Source organism: Phyllostomus discolor, chromosome X (assembly GCF_004126475.2).
Source record: "Phyllostomus discolor isolate MPI-MPIP mPhyDis1 chromosome X, mPhyDis1.pri.v3, whole genome shotgun sequence".
NCBI lineage: Eukaryota > Metazoa > Chordata > Mammalia > Chiroptera > Phyllostomidae > Phyllostomus > Phyllostomus discolor.
In genome coordinates, this window is record NC_050198.1 from 30,872,508 (window position 1) to 30,893,925 (window position 21,418).

Below are 21,418 nucleotides of genomic sequence, written 5' to 3' on the forward strand. Positions count from 1 at the left end.
TTTAAAGAAGAGTGTAGTGGGAGGAATCACTCTACCCAATGTTAAGGCTTACTATATAGCTCTAATAATCAAGACTTTGGTATTCATAAAAGGATAGGCACATAGAGTAGAACAAAATAGAGAACCCAGAAATAGCCCCATACAAATAGCCCAACACAAATATGCCCAACTCATTTTGACAAAGGGGCAAAAGCAATAAGTGGAAGAAAGTCATTTTTAACAAATTAAGCCATCAGACATCCATAGAAAAAAATATGAACCTCGACCTTAAATTTACATTTTATACAAAAATTAATTTAAAATGAATCATGGATTTAAATGTAAAATATGAAACTTTTAGAAGGAAATATATGAGAAAATTTGTGGAACTCAGGGCTGGGTGACACCAAAAGGACACTATATAAGTGCAGACATTGATAAGTTGGAGTTCATCAAAATTGAAAATTTTGGTCTGCAAAATCTATTAAGAGGGTGAAAAAACGATCTACAGACTGAGAAAAACATTTGTAGACCATCTATCTGACAGAAAACTTATATCTAGAATATATTTTAAAATTCTCAAAGTTTAACAGTAAGAAGCAAATACAGTTAGAAAATGGGCAAAAGACATGAACTGACATTTCACCAAAAAAAAAGATACACAGAAAACAAGCACATGAAAAGACTTTCAACATCATTAGCTGTTAAGAAAATGCAATTTAAAACAGATACATCACTATACAACTATTAGAATGTCTACAATAAAAATATAGTGACGATACCAAATGCCAGCAAAAATGTGGAGAAACTGGATGTTTCTCATACATTGCTGGTGGGAATGTAAAATGACACAGATAGTCTGGAAAATTCTGGCAGTTTCTTATAACAGTAAATTTACACTTACTATCTAACTCAGAAATTGCACTCGTGGGCATTTGTCACAGAGAAATGAAAATGTATGTTTACACACAAAAAATTATACATAAATGTTCATAGCAGTCTTATTCTTAATAGGCAAAAGTTGGAAACAACCCCAATGTCCTTCAATGGATGAATAAACTGTAGTATATCCATACTATAGCAATATTACTAATCAGCAATAAAAAGGAATGAACTATTGATTGTGCTTCCATCATAACTTGGGTGGATCTCGAGAAAATTCTGCTGAGTGTAGAAAAGCCAATTTCAAAAAGTATGATTCCATTTACATAATATTCTTAAAGTAATAAAAATAACAGAGATGGAAAACATGTTAGGGTTTGCCAGGGGTTGGGTTAGAGTAGAAGGAGATGAAAGTAACTGTATTGGGTAGCAGAAAGAATCTTTGTGGTAAAGGAACAGTTAAATGTGGTGATTACCCAAATCTACACATGATGACATTGCACAGTACTATATATAAAGGCACAGAAACGAGTGCATGTAAAACTGGTGAAAACTGAATAAAGTCTGTGGATTGTACCAAAGTCAATATCTTGTTTATGTAAGGATACTACCTATGGGGGACTGAAAAGTATATGGGACTGCTCTGTAATATTTTTACAGAGCCTGTGATTCAATAATTATTTCAGAGTAAGAATAATAAAATGAGGTAAGTCTGAAGGATTATGAATATTTTAGAACTCACATATTTGCATATTAAAAGATAGAATTATATCTTTAATATGGAAAACATACAAAATATAAAAGAGCATACACTTGTGTTTAGCCTAGAAATGTAAATGAAAATGACAATATGAGTTCATGGTAATTGCACATGGTACATAGCCAAACCCTGATAGGTAAATGAAAAAGGGGTTTGTTTTTTTTTTTTGCTTAAGCAGCTGTATGAGTCAGGATTCTACCAGAGAAGCACACAAATAGGACATTATATCCATATCTATCTATATAATTTATTCATTCATTTATTGGAAGATATTGGCTTACACAATTGTGAGGCTGGCTAAACAAATACAAAATCTGTAGCACACACAGTCAGAAAGGATCATCTCTTTTACTTTAAGTCAATTGATCTGGAGCTTTAATTCTATCTTCACGGCAACACATAGATTAATGTTTGATTGCTGGGGGCTGTAGCCTAACCAAGTTGACACATCAAAAAGCCACATATCACAAATCATTTGTGCTTTCAACTAAGTGCATTCTGTTAATAGCCACCCTGGCTTTATCATTATAGGTAATCCAAGCACAAAACGATTTAAGTCAATAGTGGCTGACAAGTTTTCTACGTGAAGGTCCACTTATAGAACTTTGGAATTGTAAGGGGCCATGAAAAGCTTAGTTTGTATTTGAATACAGGCGAGGCACCTTCCCGAGACCCTCCCTGGCACTTGGCCTCAGATGCGCGGTGGAACCCACCTGGAGTACAGCGCCGCGAGTGCGGGAGCACAAAGTGGGCGGAGCCTTGAGGCGCGCGTGTGGTGGCGACGGCGCCCAGCCCGCCAGAAGAGCTCGCGGCTGGCGGACAGCGGGGAGCCAGTCCGGTAGGGCGAGCGCGGCCGCTGGTGGGAGTGGGGGGTGCGGGAGAGTGAGGAAGGAAGGGGAAGAGGCGGAGCGTGGGAGCGCACAGTGTCAGGAATACAATAGTGCTCCGCGCTGCTTCAGCCGCCGCTGCGCTGCTGCCGCCCAACTGCCTGCCCGGCGCTGAGGCCTGACGGGCCCGGCTAGCGAGGGCCGAGGGCGGGAGCTGAGGCGCAGGGGGCGGCCCCGGGGATCCGGCGGCTAGGCGGGGGGCGGGGGAGGGGAGGAGATTAGGGGGCAGGTGCGAGGGAGGGGAGAGAAGAAAGCGAGCAGTTCGTGGGGCGGTTACCACTCCTACCAGACTCGCTGGGCACTGCCGGACCCGAGCGTGGAGCCCGGAGGGAGCCGCGACTGGCTGCGCCAAGGTAGGCGCCACTAAAGCCGGACGCGGCGCAAGCGGGTTGAGGGGCGGTGCGCTGGGTGGGCACGGGAGGGGCGGTTTCGGGGAGCTGGAGCTGGCAGCGTGGGGCGCAGCGTCCCGGCCCCAGCCTCGAGGCACTCCGGCGCCCGGGGCTGAGAGCGTGTGCTCGCTGAGGTAAAGTGGCCGGCTGTGGCCGGCGCGGGGGTCGGGAGCGGGCGCGGGCGCTGGCGCCTGAGCTTCGCTGCAGCCACAGTCGGGCAGGCTTGGAGCGCCATAACTGTTGCAGCGGTTCCCTCCGGTTCCTCCTCCCGACGCCCCCTCGTTCCCTATCCTCTGCCTGATCTCCGGGCTCACGGGGTCAAACCCTCAGGAGGACCTGCTCTGCGGGCTGCCTGGGACCAGATGCTCTGGGAGCGGGGGCGCGCCCCAGCTATTTCTATGTTGGGAGGCAGGAAGAACAGAGTGCCGGGAGAGGGGGACGGGTGGTGCGGGGAGCAGCGAGGCACCCGGTGAGCCCGGGCGGTCCGCGGGCTTGCGAACTTTCCCTCCCCCTCACGTTATTGTTTGGGCGACGCCGATCTGGAACTGCGGTCGGTCACTGAGCGCCAGGCAGTCCTAGGGGTGGGAAAAGCGGGAGGGCTTTGCGAGTCTTCTGGGGAAATTTTCCCACCGCTGGGTTCAGCAAAGTTAACTTTTCTCCAGCAATCGAGTTGGCTTTATTCCCTCCGCCATGGGGCAATCGCTTAAAAGAAAAAAAAAAAAGATAGCTTGCCTTTAGTCTTATTCTCTCGCTTTTCAGAACCACTGCTTCGAAGAAATTGGGCTTTAAATTGCAGAGGGCAACCTGCGTTTCTTATTTGGAAGGAGGGAAGAGGGGCAGGATCCTAAGTTAGTGACCATAATGGTGGTATGTGAAGGCATGTTAAAAGTTGTTATCATTCTGTAGCTCTGGGACATATGTGGCTTCTAGGCATTTGGCAAGAAACTTGTTTGGCCACTTTTCTGACTTTCTAAGTTGCAAGGAAATCGATGGCCTCAGATGTGCACGAGATGTTTTTGATGTGAGTTCTGTTTAACTGTGAAGCTGAGGAGGAGGTGCCGGCGCCCCCCCCCCACCCCCACACTCCTTCCGCCGTCTGATTGTACAAGAAATCAGAACTGTGTTTCCAGTGGCCTGGAGGGAAAAACGACCTCATTCCCTGTATTCAGCCTGGTAAAGATAACTGCCTGCTTCTTTCTAACTCTAAAATAATTTAGGTAGAGACTGCACATCTTGGCTTACTTTAAGCAACCCAGAATCCATTTTTCCAGAGTAATTCTCTTAAATACCTTCCCTGCAGCCACTTCTTAGCTTGGGGGAGAGGGGTGTGTATGGGAAAGGAGTCAGTCGACCTGAACAAAGCATTGTGTTTTTATTTATTTTAATAATTTCATAATATCTGTAAATAATGAGAATGTGAATGTCAGCCTCTGTACCCTTTGAATACTGTGGTTCTCATGCTTTTAGCACATCATATAATTACTCTCCAGAGAAGTGGAAATAAATGTTTTATTTTTTTTTAGTTTATCCTAGGAGTATTCTACCTTCATAACATTTTTTTTACATTTAAAGTGAACTCTGAGCTTAAATAATTGAACTGCAAAAGGATGATACCTCTTTTCAAGGGGTGAAGGAATTACATGAGATCTTTGGTAAGTGCTTCTCAGTTAGTGTGAACTACCATCATTACCACCTTTTCTTTAAGCATGCTCTTCTCTGCACTTTTGTTTGCTAGAAAAGAGCTCTTAACCTAATATTGTTGTCTGGAAACAACAATTCTTTGTCCAGACAATACAGGTCTGGTTCTAGAACCCATACTTTCTGTCTACCTGTTTTCTGAGCCATATTGCTACTCCTTAGCCTCCTCAACTGTACAAGCCTATGAATCTTGGTTACAGGTAAGGGAAAGTGAAGAAAGGCCTCCCATTCCTTCCTGAAGTATTTGTAATCAACTGGGAGTGACTTGGAAGCAGCTTAGGGGTACCTGTGACCCACCATATGGCCTGTAGAGGAGGTTCTCAGGAATAGGACAGGTGATGGTACAGGGCTCTCAGACTTGAAACATATGTGTTAACAAAAGTTAAAGAACAAAGCATATTGAAGGCTTGTAGGTTGGAGATGATCCTTTGATAATGCTTGTCTTTTACCTTCCTGGTGTTCCAATAGCCATAGCAACCCATTTCTCCCCTAAGCTACACAAAGCCTTTCTTCTTTTTCCTACTACTTTGATGTCTGGCTGGAACTAGGCAAGTATCTGGGGGAAACTTGGGGAAGCAGGAGGCATCAGGAAGCAGGAGGTATTTCTGAAGACATGTCATTACAGAGGGTTCTTATAAGCCTTGATCAGGGACAGAGGTTGAACATTATCTTAGGACATAATGCACCTACCTCTTGTGGAGCTTACACAAAACAGGAGCTGAGGAAGGTAGACATCATATGTTGGCTTACATATGATCTTTATTTACTTACTTCTTATAGTTAGGGGGTGGGTGTTGGGTAACACCCATCTGGCACTCTCCTAAGATGGCTAACATGGGGACACTTGAGTGGTTTACAAGTTTCTGCCTATTGTGTTCCAGTTACAATGGCTGGCAAAGCTGAAGCATTTTGGTTTGTGGGGTGGTTAGAGGCTAGGATGAATGGGTAGAAGTAATGAACGAATAAAAGTGTGCTAGTAAGTGGTCATCACAGACCAAGTAACTACTCCTTTGAGTTTTCTGTTTTCTGGATTGTTTGTGACTCCCTATGGTTATTTTTGTCTCCTCCCTATAGGTTTCTCCACAGACAATAGCAGCAAAGCTCTTACCATCAGAACTGTCTCAGTGCTCTCTTAGGGGACAGCAAGAAGAAAGGGTCCTGGGGAGAATTTGCCTGACCCCATAGCTAAGTTTGGGAAAAGGAAAGTAAGAACTCAGAGGGCAGCCAACTAAAGTAGGGGGCTTAGTGTGGGGAAATAGTACTGGTGCTTTGACCAATAGGAGGTACCAAAGCATTTATTAATACACTTCAAGCAGTAAATAAGTTAATCTCTTGTCACAACCCAGAAACCATGGCTGAGCCCTGCTACCCAAGGAGCTCCTTGTCCCTTGATATCGGCTGATAGGCAAGGAAACTCAAGCCTAGAGTGTGGTTTTTGGGAATAGTTGGCAAGAGAATTTGGGACCAACAAGGCCAATACAGTAGGCCTTGTGTGTTAGAATCTCCTGTGAAATTGTTTTTTTTTTAATTTTAAAAACTTATTTTTCGATCATAATTATAAAAAGTTGCAAGAATAGTACAAAGAACTCCTATATTCCTTTTACCCAAGGTTGCCAGTTATTAACAGTTTGTTCCCATTTGCTTTATCATCTGTCCTTTCTGTTTCTTTTTATGAACAATTCAAGAGTAACCATTGAGAGACTGGTATTTGTCAAGGACATCCTGTCATGAAGAGTAGCTCACGTGCAGCCACGGGGTACAGTAGAATATCGATGGTGATATAGGACCCCAGAGATGGAGTGAAGTCTACATACAGCCATGAAACACACATTTGTAAATCACCTGGAATCTCTGGTGCTGGATATAGAAATCAGTATCAGTTGTAAAATGGTTAAGATAAATTCTTTTGTTATCATTTATGTCATTTGTTCCTAACTATGCCAAATTTAAATATTGTTATGAAAATACACTCTCTCACCCCCTCAACTTTGCAGCCATATATATTCTCCAACATTTTAAATTCAGTCGGCAAACATGTATTGCATGCCTCCTATTTGCTGTGAGCATAAAGAGGTGAAAGATATTCATCCCCTTAAGAGCTCAACATCCAGTGGAAAGGAAATAAGGAAAACTACCATCACAGTCAGGGAAAGAGTGTTCTACTGAAGGAGTTTACAGGGGATGATTGTAACTCCAGGCCCATTAAGGATCTGAAGAGTAGATACCTGGGAGTCGTTTGGGATATATGTGAATGTGAAGATCCATCTTGTCTGAGATTTGCTGCTCTTAGGTGACAAAGTTCATTAGTTAGGGAAGCTTTTGGTGTTAGTGCACCCAGCACAGGCTATGGATGGAATGAGGCCAATTTGGATTCTAGTCTAACACTTGATCTTGGCTTCAGTTTCTACATCTGCCAAACCACATCTCTGAGGTAATAATTAATTGAGATAACAATTGCTCTGTAAACATTCATTTCATCTTCCCCTCCAAAAATATAGTATGTGGGGAAATAGCATGAAAGGTATTAGGTAGTAAGGTGTAATGGGGGGTTCTATTTTTTCTACAAATAAATAATTATAAATTGTACTAAGTGCTATGATGGAGTTTGCTTTATATGAGATAACAGTGAATAGCAGTGATGACTTGTTGACCATTTCCTGTGTGCTGAGCACTGTGCTTAACTTAGGATATCTCTCTGAGGTGTGAGGCTCAAAGAGGAGAAGCAATGGTAACTTCCCCAGGTCACACAGCAAGTAAGAGACAGAACGCTTCTGTGAGGGAGACCAGCAAGGTGCCCTGGGCCCTGTAGGATGAGCAGGAATAAGCAAGGTACAAGTCAGAGAGAGTAGATTGCCAGTAAGAAGGAACATCAGGTGTTGTGAGGGCACTGAGGTGGGAGAGAGATGTGGAAAGGATCCTCAGAGGTTTGGCTAGGACCCGGAGAAAGAGAGATGAAGTAGGCTGGGGAAGATTTACAGAGCCTTATGGGACCTTATTAAGGAGCTTGTGTTTTATTCCAAGGGCAATGGGAAGCTGCTGGAAGGTGTTTTTCACTTTTTCTGAGGGGGCGGGGAGAGGGAGGAGGAGAGGGGGAGAAAGAGAGAGAGTTTTTAATCCAGAAAAGCATCTAGTGAGACCTAAACAAAAGTGGTTTAATAAAGTCATTTCCACTTCAGTGTCCCACTTTGTGATCTAATACAGGCAATGTTTCTAACCTGGGTATATAGATCTTAAACAGTTTTTACTTCCCATCATTAACATAGCTAAAAGGAGTTGCCGCATTGCTAGAAGCTAGTCCTGCAGACTGCTTCTAGAAGGAGGTTTAACTAGTCTCATATATCTGATACTTTTTAGGCTGCATTAAGGAACTCTTTCAGCTTTCACCAGGCCTTGTCAAATGGGGTAAAAATGTAGAATTGGGAGAAAAATTCCTGGAAACCTGAGTTGTTGTTCAGTGTTACAAATGGAACTGTTGAGTATAAGACTTTGATTTAAATATATCATGACAAAGATGGTTCAGTGACTAAATGGAAATTTTTTATGGTTTTTGTTTTTTTGGTATGTGCCATCTGTGATGGCAGACAGCACATTTGTGAGACTCTGGGAAGACTTAGGCATTTTTCAATACTTACATATTTATTTATTCTAATCCAGGTACTGGAGGTTTTTCTGTTTGAAGCTATTTCTTTTTTTTTAAGATTTTATTTATTTATTTTTAGGGAGGGAATGGGGGAGAGAGAGAGGGAGAGAGAGAGAAGAGAAGAGAAGAGAAGAGAAGAGAAGAGAAGAGAAGAGAAGAGAAGAGAAAACATCAATGTGCAGTTGCTGGGGGTTATGGCCTGCAACCCAGGAATGTACCCTAGCTGGGAATCGAACCTGGGACACTTTGGTTCCCAGCCCATGTTCAATCCACTGAGCTATGCCAGCCAGGGCTGAAGCTATTTCTTATATGCAAACTAAACTTCATGGGGAAAACCATTGTGCTGTTCCCTTTTCCATGTGTATCAGGTGACAAACATATTTACTTCGAAATAGCTTGTGTCAGTTAGGTTTGGGTGTGGGTGATCTGGTGGTTGGCAGACTGGTTGATCTAGGAGAACCTAAGCTAGGGTGGCTCATCTCCTCCAGCTGTCTAGTCTGGACTTCCTAACATGGTGGTCTCAAAGATACAAACAGCAGCAAGCAAGAGCAATCATCAGTGCCAAAGCAGTTCTCAAGTGTCTTCTTGTGTCACATCTGATATTGTTCTGTCAGCCAAAGCATAGGAGTGCCTTCATGGTCAAGCCCGGAGTCATAATGGGAGGGGACCATCCAAAGATATGCATATGAGGAGATATGAAAAATTTGGGGGGGCATTACTGTCGTAATGCATAATAATTATTAATGAATGTAACCTCTTTTCCTTTGATAAATCTAAATGTAGTGTGTTCTTAAGACTAAATAATGATTGTGTTACCTTCCTTCTATCTACTCTTTTAGTGAACGTGGAGCTGAATGATGGTTTTTCCATGAGGAAACCAAAGGGAGACAATGTGGCTCTGGACATAGATATTCTTGTAAGTGGCTTGATTGCTCACTGATCTTGTGTGGCTGTTATGAAAGGAGCCCCACCCCTGGGTTTCCTCAGCCTCCTGTTCAAACTTTTTATTCTTTCAATTTATTTTGTATTGGTTTCAGGTGTACAACTTAGTGGTTAGACAATCATATACTTTATATAGTGTTCCCCTCAATATTTCCAGTACCCCAATGGCACCATAGTTACTGCAATACTACAGGCTATATTCTCTATGCTTTTCTTATGTCCCCATGACTATTTTGTAACTACCAATTTGTGCTTCTTAATTCCTTCATGTTTTCACCCAGTCCCTGAACACTCCTCCCCTTTGGCAACCACCAGTTCACTTTGTGTCTGTGAGTCTGTTTCAGTTTTGTTTGTTCATTCATTTTGTTCTTTAGATTCCACATATAAGTTAAATCATGTGGTATTTGTCTCTGTCTGACTGTTCAAGCTTATGACAAAAATTGTAGTGTACTAGGCTATACTAGAGTTTGTAGTCAAGAAAAAGACAGTTGGGAATCCATCACTACCTGAAAAATGAGAGAAACTTTTGCACCCTTTCCTCATAACCTTTATTATATGATTTATAGTTTTTACCTAAGAGAAGAAATCCTTATGTGGGCATTGTAACAAGGACAAAGGATTCTCTGCAGATGTTTTACTTGCTCGACATTTAAAAATCTCCTTGTGATTGCAGGGAAGTATCCAATACTGTGCTGTGAAGTGAGTGGCCAGCAGCCAGCAATTTGGCCTTGTGATTGTGAAGATTTCAGAAGTAACACCTTTGATATAACTAAAATGGGCTTTATAACCAGCTTGTGGCCTGAAATGTATTGCATGAAAATGCAACCGGATCCTAGGAAGTATGTGTGGGAAACTTAAGAGTGTACATTCTAAGGCTCACATTGTACATCTTATAGAGTGTACATTACTCCAGAAAATTGCCTGGTGATAGAATCTCAGCTTCCCTTCTTTTCACCTAGGATAAAAGTTAAAAATGAAAAATCTCTGACATTTTCAAAGTCAGTGACTTGGAACTATATAAAAATTAAATCAAAATTATAAATGCACATGTCATTTGACCCAGCAAACACTTATAGGAATTCAACAAATATTTGTATGTTACTTGGAGTATTGATTGCTTATAATAGCAAAAGACCCATAATATCCAAAGTATCAATCGAGGCTTGATTGTACATTAGAATATTACACTGATATTGTATGATCTCCAAGATCTACAAAATGAAAAAAAGCAAGAAACAGAATGGTGTGTAGTATATGCTACCATTTGTGTAAAATAGATAGTGGGAGCAATAATACATGCAAGCACATTTTTGCATACATAGACATAAAATATTTCTGGAAGGATATTCAAGACACTGATAATTTGGAGTCATACATGGCTGGGGTAGAGGGATGGAGGGAGACTTTTCACTGCATATAATTTTTATATACTTTTTGAATTTTAAGCCATGTGCACATACTACCCTATTTTAAAAATTAAATACATTGATTTAAAGAGAGATAGTGTATGGTGATGGTGATGTGAACTTCCATGGACTCCCACCTAAGCTGACCTTGCCAGAGCTATCTCTATTTATATATATCTATACACACACACACACACACACACAGATTAAATATAAATATAAATATAAATATAGATATATCCTGTCAGTTTTGTTTCCTAGAAGTGCCTCAAAATAGTGTACTTCTGAATTTTTTACTATAGTCCTGCCTTTTCCAAAATGTCATGTGAGTGGACTCATACAATATGTACTTTTTTTGGTCTGGCTTCTTTTCAGTGATCCCCAACCTTTTTGGCACCGAGTTCTGTGGAAGAAAATTTTTCCACAGATGGGGTGGGTGGTGGGGTGGGAGACAAGAGGCAGAGCTCATAGTGCCACTGGTGTCCACAGGTGGGGAGGAGGGAGGTTGAGGACCCCTGTTTTACTTGACTCATTCATATTATATGAATTAATAGCCTGTTCCTTTTATCACTGACTAACATTCCATTGTATGGATGTAGCACCATTTGTTCAATTCACTGGTTGAAGGACAATTTGGCTGCTTCTAGTTCTTGGCAATTATGAATAAAGCTGCAGTTAACATTAGCATACAAGTTTTTGTGTAAATGTAAGTTTTCACTTCATTTGGGTAAGTACCTAGGAGTGAGATTGCTGAATTTTTATAAGAAACAGCCAAACTGTCTTCCAAATGCAGTTATACCATTTTGCATTCCCACCAGTCATGCATGTGAGCTGTATGTCAAGGTTCATTTTCCTGCAAATGCTAGTCCTGTAGCTCAAGAATCACTTGTTGAGAAGACTTTCTCCATTAAATTGTTTTTGCACCTGTGTCAAAAATATGACTGTGCTTGTGTGGGTCTATTCCTAGGCTCTCTGTTATGTTGCATTGATCTGTGTCTATCATTTTGCCATTATCACAAAGTCTTGATTAGTGTAGCTTTATAGTAAGTCTTGAAATCAGGTAATATGAGTGCTCTTACTTTTTTCTTTTTTTTTAAACTTCTTTTTTTTTTTTTAGAGAGGGAAGGGAGGGAGACAGAGAAAGAGAGAGAGAGAAACATCAATGTGCGGTTGCTGGGGGTCATGGCCTGTAACCTAGGCATGTACCCTGACTGGGAATCGAACCTGCGACACTTTGGTTCGCAGCCCGAGCTCAATCCACTGAGCTACACCAGCCAGGGCTAAACTTCTTTTTTTTTAAGATTTTTAAATTTATTTTTAGAGAGGGAAGGGAGGGAGGGGGAGAGAGAGACAGACAGACAGACAGACAGACATCAATGTGTGGTTGCTGGGGGTTATGTCCTGCAACCCAGGCATGTACTCTGGCTAGGAATCGAACCTAGGACACTTTGGTTCCCAGCCCGCGCTCAATCCATTGAGCTACGCCAGCCAGGGCACACTTTTTTTCTTTTTTAACAGAATTGTAGTGGTGAGAGAAAACATGCTTAACTTGTTCCAATCTTGGAAGGCATTCTCTCTCTCATCACTAAGTATGATCTAGGGACTTCCGGCAAGATGGAGGAATAGGTGGTCGCACCGTACCTCCCTCGTACAACCAAGATTAGAAAACCAATAATTTACAACAATAATTTACTATCAGAATAACACCCAGATCCGGCAGAGGATTTATCTGAATGGAAGTCGGGCAGCCAAGAAGTTGAAGTAGACGCGTTCATCCGGACTGGTAGGAGAAGACGAGCCGGCGGGCGCAGGGCTGGCTCGGGTCGGCGGCGCGCGGAGGTTGGGGGAAGGTTTGGCGCGAAATCGGCACAAAAGACATCGGGCGCGCAAGAAGGCAGCGGTGATCCCTGAGTACGCAAGCTGTGGCTGGCAGACCCAGAGGGGTAGCGATTGTGGACCAGGGCAGAGCTCGCAGCCAGAAACCCAGACAAGGGTCTGAGTCCAGGGGAACGGAACTACCGCCATTGTTTTCTCCCGTCCCGCTCCTGCTCCCGCCCCACCCCCACGTATAACGTCACAATCTAGTGACGGGTGCCCAGCCCCGGTGAGCACCTAAGGCTCCGCCCCCCCACCGTAACAAGAGCAACCAGGCCGGAAAAAAGAAAAAAAAAAAAAAAGGAGAGAAAGGGGGAAAAAACAAAAACAAAAACAACCATGTTTCCAACAGAGCAAATCAGTCCCCCAGGACTCATCCTTTTGAGCGACCAAGAATTAGCCAATCTATCAGATGCGCAGTTCAAAACACTGGTGATCAGAAAGCTCACGGAACTGGTGGATTTTGGACGAAATTTAGATGAAAGAATGCAGAGTACCATAAAACAAATGCAGGAAGACACACGGAGGAGAGCCAATAGTGAAAGGAAGGAATATGAGTCTCAAAACAATACAGTGGACCAGAAGGAAGATAGAATCAACCAAGCAGGAAAGCATGATGAAATAAGAATTCAAAAAATTGAGGAAAAGATTAAGAGCATCCAAGACACCTTTAAACGTTCCAATATCCGAATTATAGGGGTGCCAGAATCGGAAGGGGAAAAGCAACAGATTGAGCACATATTTGAACAAATAATAAAGGAGAACTTCCCCAATCTGGCAAAGGGAACAGTCTTCCAAGAAATCCAAGAAGCTCAGAGAGCCCCAAAGAAGTTGGACCCAAGAAGAAACACACCAAGGCACATCATAATTACATTAGCCAAGGTAAAAACGAAGGAGAGAATCCTAGAAGCAGCAAGAGGTAAGGGGACAGTCACCTACAAAGGAGTTCCCATCAGACTGTCAGCTGATTTCTCCAAACAGACCTTACAGGCAAGAAGGGGCTGGAAAGAAATATTCCAAGTCATGAAAGACAAGGACCTACATCCCAGATTGCTCTATCCAGCAAAGCTCTCATTTAGAATGGAAGGGCAGATAAAGTGCTTCTCAGATAAGGTCAAGTTAAAGGAGTTCATCATCACCAAGCCCTTATTTTATGAAATGCTAAAGGGACTTATCTAAGAAAAGAAGATAAAGAAAAGACATGTATAGTAAAAGGACAGCAAACTCACAAATATCAACAACCACACCTAAAGCAAAACCAAAAGAAACTAAGTAAACAATTAGAACAGGAACAGAACCACAGAAATGGAGGGCACATGGAGGGTTAGCAGCAGGGGGGTGGGAGGAGGAGAGAGGGGGAAAAGGTATAGAGAATAAGTAGCATAGAATGTAGGTTGAAATTAGATAGGGGGAGGGCAAGAATAGTACGGGAAATGTAGAAACTAAAGAACTCATAAATATGACACATGGACATGAACTATAGGGGGAAATGTGGGTGGGAGGGGGTACAGGGGGGAGGGGAGAGAAGGGGGGAAATGGGACAACTGTAATAGCATAATCAATAAAATAAAAAAAATAAAAAAGTATGATCTAAGCTGTAGGTTTTTAAAAAGATATACTCTTTTGTGCTGAAAAGAGTAAACAGTAGACGTGAGGCTGTTTGCTGTCTTTAGGAGGCCTGCTTGCAAGATTGGCCCTTGGTTAATGTCTGGGAAATTGGCTTTTCAAACATTTTGAAAATAAAATATTCTACCATAATTTATTCTTTTTCTAATGCTCATTTCTTTATGCTAATCCAAGTTTTCACCTTAATCATAATGTTTCTACCTAAAGAATTTTCCTTTAACATTTTTTTTATTGCCAGCTCTGCTGGCAGTAAATTTTTTTGTTTTGTTTTGTTTGTCTGAGAAAGCCTTCATTTTTTTTCTTCACTTTTGAAGGATATTTTCATGGGATATGGAATTGAGTTGACAATTGTTTTCCCTCTTTCAACATATAACTCCACCGTTGCTTTGTTTATGTGGTTTTTGATAAGTTTGCTGTAATTCTTACCCATGTTCCTCTGTAGTTAACATGTCTCTTTTCCTATGGATGCCTTCAAAGTCTGTCTTTGCCTTGGTGTGGCTCTTTTATTTCTTTTCTGTTTATCCTGGTTGGTGTTCTTTTCTGTTTATCCTGGTTGGTGTATCTATGGTTTGTTGTCTATCAAGAATTTTGGAAATGTACTCAGCCATTATTTCTTCAAATAATTCTTGTGCCCCATTTCCCCCCTTCTCCTTCTGGGATTCTAATTGCAAGTATGCTAGGCTGTTTGATATTGAACCCGTTTTCGTATGCAATGTTCTGTTTTTTTCACTCTTTCATCTCTTTTTGTTTTAATTTAATTTTTAAAAAGATTTTATTTATTTATTTTTAGAGAGAGGGGAAAGGAGGGAGAAAAAGAGGGGTGAAACATCAATGTGTGATTGCCTCTCTTACACACCCTGTACTGGGGGACCTGGCCTGCAACCCAGGCATATGCCCTGACTGGGAATCAAACCGGCAACGCTTTGGTTCACAGGCTTGCACTCAGTCCACTGAACCACACCAGCCAGGGTGTGTTTTAATATTGTTGACCTGATCAATAAACTTGACCTTCATTCTCACTGATTCTTTCTTTGGCTATGTCAATTTGCTGTTTAGCATTTTTTTCCCTGTGTTTCTTTTTTTACTTCTAGCATTTCCCGCTGATTCCTTCTTATAGTTTTTATTTCTCTGAAATTGTTCATTTGTTTTGCATTTATCTCCTTTTTCCACTAGAGTCTTTACATATTAATCATAATTTTAATTTTCATTTCTGATAGCCCCAACATCTGTGTCATACTGAGTCTGGATCTGATGATTGCTTTGTCACTTGGAATATTACCTCGCCTTTCATTATGCCTCATAAATATGTTGAAAACTGAATGTGGGCAGGAAATACTGAGGTAAATAATTGATATTTTTGGAGAAGAACACAGGTTTCCTTTCCACTAGGCCTTTAGTGTGGGTACTTGAGTTAACCTAGGCAGGGGGAGTTGGGTTATATTTGATGTTTGTTTTTGCAATGGGCATCAGAGATTTCTGATTCCTCTAGTGATACCTTTTTATGCCTCCTACTTGGCTTTGGGTTTTTCCTTTGTGCTGTTTCCCAAGAGTTGTCCCTTACAGCCCTCCCAGTTGTATTCCACTGTTACTAACCATGTAGCTGATATGCCAGGTGGTGGTTGGTGGGGGGGGTAAGGAGTTCTCTGATGATTTGATTAAGCCTAAAACTTAGGCAGGTACTGGAACCTGGGTCTTGAGTGTGTCCTTTACAAGATCTCCTGCCCCTCCTCCAGGAGTGAGCTCCTTTTCCTTTTTTGCCTGTTCCTTTTCTCCTGCTGCAGTGAAGACACCAGTGTCTTTAAGCCATGGGTTTTAAGCCCTTCCCCCTTCAGTTTAAGGCTTTTGTTCTGTACTGGAGATAAAGGAAAGGGGCCTGGGTAAATTTCACAATGGGTGCTGTTTTTCTCAGCCAACCAGCATAATGATGAAAAGCTTTCTCTGGGATTTTTCCCAACCTCCCTGTAAAAATCTAGTGGGGTTCCTGTAGGAAAAATTTGTAAAAAGATGAAAATACCTGCCCTCACCCATGTGTAGCCCAGGAGTTTTGTACTTTTATGACATCCTATACTTTGGCTTTCAATAATTTATCAGAATTTCTAGTTTAATCTTCCTACCAGTTTATTTGCTCAGACGATGTGTGCAGGCACCTGGCTCTTCAGATATGGAGATGGTGGTTTGCCCTGTAACCTTGCTTCTCAGATAGGTCAAAGAGTTTTTCTAGCTTTTTTTCTTGGAAGGGTGGGAATGGGCTTCCCAGTGCTTCACATATCAGAGCTGAAACCTGAGTCCTAATATAAATTCTAATCTACATGAATGTCTAATGCAATGCAAAACACATAAAACTCAGTACAGGTTGGTTTTCTCCTTATTTTTTTTCTCACCCTTTTGAATATTATAGTTTTATGGCCAGAGAGGCAGGGATAATTGATTCTGGTTTGGGTCCTGCCTATTTTAGGCTTTAAAATCTTGCCTGGCTGGTGTAGCTCAGTGGATTGAGTGTGGGCTCAGTGGTGAACCAAAAGGTCGCCAGTTTGATTCCCAGTCAAGGCACATGCCTGGGTTGTGGGCCAGGTCTCCAGTGGGGGCTATGTGAGAGGCAACCACACATTGATATTTCTCACCCTCTCTTTCTCCCTCCCTTCCTCTCTCTCTAAAAATAAATACATAAATATAATCTTTTTTAAAATATTTTATTTTTTAATTTATTTTTAGAGAGGGAAGGGAGGGAGATAGAGAGAGAGGGAGAAACATCAATGTGCGGTTGCAGGGGGTCATGGCCTGCAACCCAGGCATGTACCCTGGCTGGGAATCAAACCTGCGACACTTTGGTTTGCAGCCTGCGCTCAATCCACTGAGCTATGCCAGCCAGGGCATCTTTTTAAAAAATCTTGTACACCACTGGCGGTATGTTATGTTTGCCTTGCTCACTCCCAACATTTTATGTATGCCTTTGTAATTACTGAGCACATTGTTAGCACTCAGTAATAATTTGCCTTATTCAAAATTAGAATATGATTTAGACTTTCTAGATTATAGGTTTTGTTAGTAGCCACGTGTTTGTCACTTCTATTCCTCACATTTCCAGATGCGATTCAGTTTAGCAAATACTCGTTGAGTGCCCATTGTACTATGTGTGAGGCACTAGGTATTGAGTAGAATACAAGCTTGACCTCATAATGGAATAACCAAGGGGTTCCCAAAGACAATGGAAGCCCTGTGGATGGAAGGATATTGCAACTTGGGAAATATCTTCATTTCAACCTAGAAGGATTTTTTTAATTATTTTTTATTTTTATTTATTTTGTTTTTTTATTTTAATCATTGTTCAAATAGTTTTCTCCTTTTTACTCCCAATCCAGTCCCCCCTCCCACCTCTCCCCACTTCCCTCCCATTACCACCCTCCCCCTAGTTTATGACCATGTATCCTTTAAGTTTGTTCCTGTGAACCCTTCCCACTGTCCCCTTAAATTCCCTCTACTCTCTTCTGTGGGCACTGTCAGCCTGGCCTCTATGTCAGTGTCTTTGGTTATATTTTGCTTGTTTCTTTGTTTTGTTATTTAGGTTCCTGTTAAAGCTGAGATCATATGGTATTTGTCTTTCACTGCCTGGCTTGTTTCGCTTAGCATAATGTTTTCCAGCTCCATCCACGCTGTTGCAAAGGGTAGGAGCTCCTTCTTTCTTTCTGCTGCATAGAATTCCACTGTGTAAATGTACCATAGTTTTTTGATCCATTCATTTACTGATGGGCATCTTGGTTGCTTCCAGCATTTAGCTATTGTAAATTGTGCTGCTATGAACATTGGGATGCATAGGTTCTTTTGGATTGGTGTTTTAGTTTTCTTAGGATAGAGTCCCAGCAGTGGAATTGCAGGGTCAAAAGGCAGATCCATTTTTAGTTTTCTGAGGATGTTCCATACTGCTTTCCATAGTGGTTGTACCAGTCTGCAGTCCCACCAGCAGTGCACTAGGGTCCCCTTTTCTCCACAACCTCTCAAACAATTGTTGTTTGTTGCTTTGTTTATGATGGCCATTCTGTCTGGTGTGAAGTGGTATCTCATTGTGGTTTTAATTTGCATCTCTCTGATAGCTAGCGATATTGAACATTGTTTCATGTGTCCTTGGATTTTCTGTATGTCCTCCTTGGAGAAGTGTCTGTTCAAGTCCTTTGCCCACTTTTTAATTGGATTCCTTGTCTTCTTAGAGTGCAGTCTTGTAAGTTCTTTATATATTTTGGAGATTAAACCCTTGTCTGAGGTATCATTGGCAAATATGTTCTCCCATACAGTTGATTCTCTTTTAATTTTGATACTGTTTTCTTTAGCTGTGCAGAAGCTTTTAATTTTGATGAGGTCCCATTTGTTTATTCTTTTCTTTATGTCCCTTGCTCTAAGGGACAAGTCAGTAAAAAAGTTTCTTCGTGAAATATCTGAGATTTAAATTATTTTTTAAATTATATTTTTAATTATACTGGAGATACATGAATGTGTTCTAGTAAAAATTGAAAAGTTGTAGAAAAGAACCATGGTTGTCTGTATCATTCTTATGAAATCCTTGTTCCATCACATTCTTAATCCCAGGATTAATTCTGATTTCTTATTTTTATTATGCAAATTGCTATATCAAATATCATGCTATCTAATAGTTTGCAAAAATACTTTTGTTTTTCAGAGGATAAGCACCCAAATTCATTTAACTTTTAAGGGTTATTTATTTGTGTATTTATTTTCTCATTAAACTTTTGTTTTAATGGGTCTCAAAAGTCTGTGATAGATTTTTGATCAAGTTGTTTCTATTAAAGTGTACTGGTTTGATGCCCTGACCAGTGTGGCTCAGTTGGTTGGGTGTGGTCCTATAAAGCAAAATGTCACCAGTTCAATTGGGGGCACATGCCTAGGTTGTGGGCTTGGTACCTGGTCAGGGTGCATGTGAGAGGCAATTGATCAATGTTTCTCTCTCACATCGATGTTCCTCTCCCACTTTCTCCCTCCCTTCCCCTCTCTCTTAAAAAAAAACTATTTTAAAAAAGTACTAGTTTTAAAAACTAATAACTTAAAAACTGTCACGCACACACACAAAAAAAACAAATGGTCTAAAAACATTCTCTTTTCCTTTCAAAGGCTTTATATGGCATGATAACCATTAACCAGTCTTGTTACTGTTAAACTTAAATGGCCAATTGAGAGAAACAGCTCTGAGACCATTCTTCCACCACTGATTAAGACTAGGGTGGTGATATTGGGAGTAATATTTATTTAGCCTTCTGAGTCGCTGGGCAGGATTGATGACTTTGCCAGCTCCAGCTGCCTTCTTGTCCACTGCTTTGATGTCACCCACAGCAAATGTCTATATCATATCACAAATAGCAAAACAGCCCAGAGGAGGATAGTCAGAGAAACTCTCAACATGCATGGGCTTGCCAGGAACCATATTAATGATGGCAGCATCGCCAGATTTCAGAAACTTCAGGCTCTCTTCCAACTTTTTCCCAAAATGACAGTGTCGTCCTCTTTACCTCAGAAAATTTGCAAGCAATGTGAGCTAGATGACAGTCCAACACAGGTACATATCGGCACTCATTTGGCCTCCATGGTTCAGGATAATCACCTGAGCCGGGAAGCCAGCTGCTTCTATTGGTGGGCCATTATTGCTGTCACCAACCACATTGCCATGACAACCATTTTTTGATAGACACATTCTTGACATTAAAGCCCACATTGTCTCCAGGAAGAGCTTCATTCAAAACCTCATGGTGCATTTCAACAGCCTTCAGTTATAACACTAACTGGAGCAAAGGTGACCACCATGCAGGGTTTGAGAACACCAATCCCCACTTAACCCACAAAGACAGTACCAATACCACCAATTTTGCAGAAGTCCTGGAAGGGCAGATGCAGGGCTTGTCAGTTAGAGGAGTTGGTGACAGGATGCAATCCAGAGCTTCAAGCATGTGGTTCCACTGACATTACCATCCTTATGGGTGACTATTAATCTCTTGAACCTAAGCATGTTAGCACATGGCCCCAGCCTGTTGTCAACATTCCAACCAGAAACTGGCACAAATGCTGCTCTGTCAAGGTTGTAGCCAATTTTCTTAATGTAGGTGCTGACTTTCTTAATGATTTCCTCATATCTCTTGTGGCTGTAGGGTGGTTCAGTGGTGTGTAAGCTAGAAGGGCATGCTCACAGGTCTCATTCTTGAAGATACCCACTTCAGATTCAGCAACACCAGCAGCAACAATCAGGACAGCACAGTCAGCTTGAGATATGCCTATAATCATGGTTTTGATAAAGTTTCTGTGTCCTGGGGCACCGGTGATTGTCACATAATACTTGCTGGTCTCTATTTCCCACAGGGAGATACCAGTGGTGATACCACGCTCACATTCACCTTTCAGTCTATTGAAGACTCAGGCATATTTGAAGGAGCACTTTCCCAGTTCAGGAGCCTCCTTCTCAATTTTTTTAGTGATTCTTTTGTCAATCCCACCAGTAGTGGTAGACTTGGCTGAATCTACATGTCCAATGACGATGTTGATGAGTTTTTTCCTTTCCCATTTTGACTTAGATTTAGTGGTGGTTTTCACAACACCTGTGTTCTGGCAGCAAGCTCATTGTGGAAAAAGGTAAGGAGTGTTTTTTTAAAGAGAACTGTTGGCCCTGGCTGATGTGGCTCAGTTGGAGTATCGTCTCATAGCCAGAAGGTTCTTTCTCCCATTGATGTTTCTCTCTCTCCCTTCTCTCTCTCTAAAAGCAATAAAAAAAAATGTCCTTGAGTGAGGATAAAAAAGAGATAACTATCATCATTGAGTTTGGGTATATAGCCTGATAATGGCTTTTGCTTCACATTATAGTGAAAATTATAATTTTTAAATCTGAAAACTTGTTAGTAGTAGGTAGAACTATAAAAGTCTACTATAACTGGAAAATACAGAAATTGATACTGAAAAGAAGATGAAATATTGCCTCTTTTTAAAAATTATTATACAGTAAAATTGACTATTGGAGGATGTATATAGTTTTGTGGATTTTGACACATTTATCGGTCAGTGTAACCATCACCACAGTTGCAGTACAAAACACTTCTATCACCCCAATAAAACTCCTCTGTGCTACCTCTAGTCACATTCTCCGCCCCCCCCCCACAAAACCTTGGCAGTCACTGATCTGTGCTCCATAAGTATAGTTTTGTCACTTTGTGGATGTCACATAAATGGAGTCAGACTGTATAATCTTTTGAGTCTTGCTTTTTTTTCACTCAGCATAATGGTTTTGAGATTCATCCAAGTAGTATATATCAATAGTTTGTACCCTTTTTATTGTTGAGTTGTATTCC

General features: G+C 41.4%; 1 protein-coding gene, 1 long non-coding RNA gene and 1 pseudogene across 7 annotated transcripts in view; 1 reads left to right on the forward strand and 2 right to left on the reverse strand.

The window, feature by feature from the left end:
- The window catches only part of LOC118498541, a 29,854-nt gene extending 27,407 nt beyond the window's left edge, over positions 1–2,447 (reverse strand). The window contains exon 1 of the long non-coding RNA XR_004901026.1: positions 2,335–2,447. This is a non-coding gene — a long non-coding RNA (uncharacterized LOC118498541). The remainder of the gene's footprint in view (positions 1–2,334) is intronic.
- Positions 2,400–21,418, forward strand: part of JADE3 (jade family PHD finger 3) — a 142,063-nt gene continuing 123,044 nt past the window's right edge. For 2 of the 6 annotated variants that reach the window (XM_028522337.2, XM_028522339.2), the window contains exon 1: positions 2,763–2,861. The gene's annotated coding sequence lies outside the window, so the exon portion shown is untranslated. Of the gene's footprint in view, positions 2,460–2,760; positions 2,862–3,646; positions 4,550–21,418 lie in introns of those variants that run through there. The other 4 variants (XM_036016743.1, XM_036016744.1, XM_028522336.2 and 1 more) reach the window with 4 other exon arrangements.
- Positions 19,124–20,640, reverse strand: LOC114505694 (annotated as a pseudogene).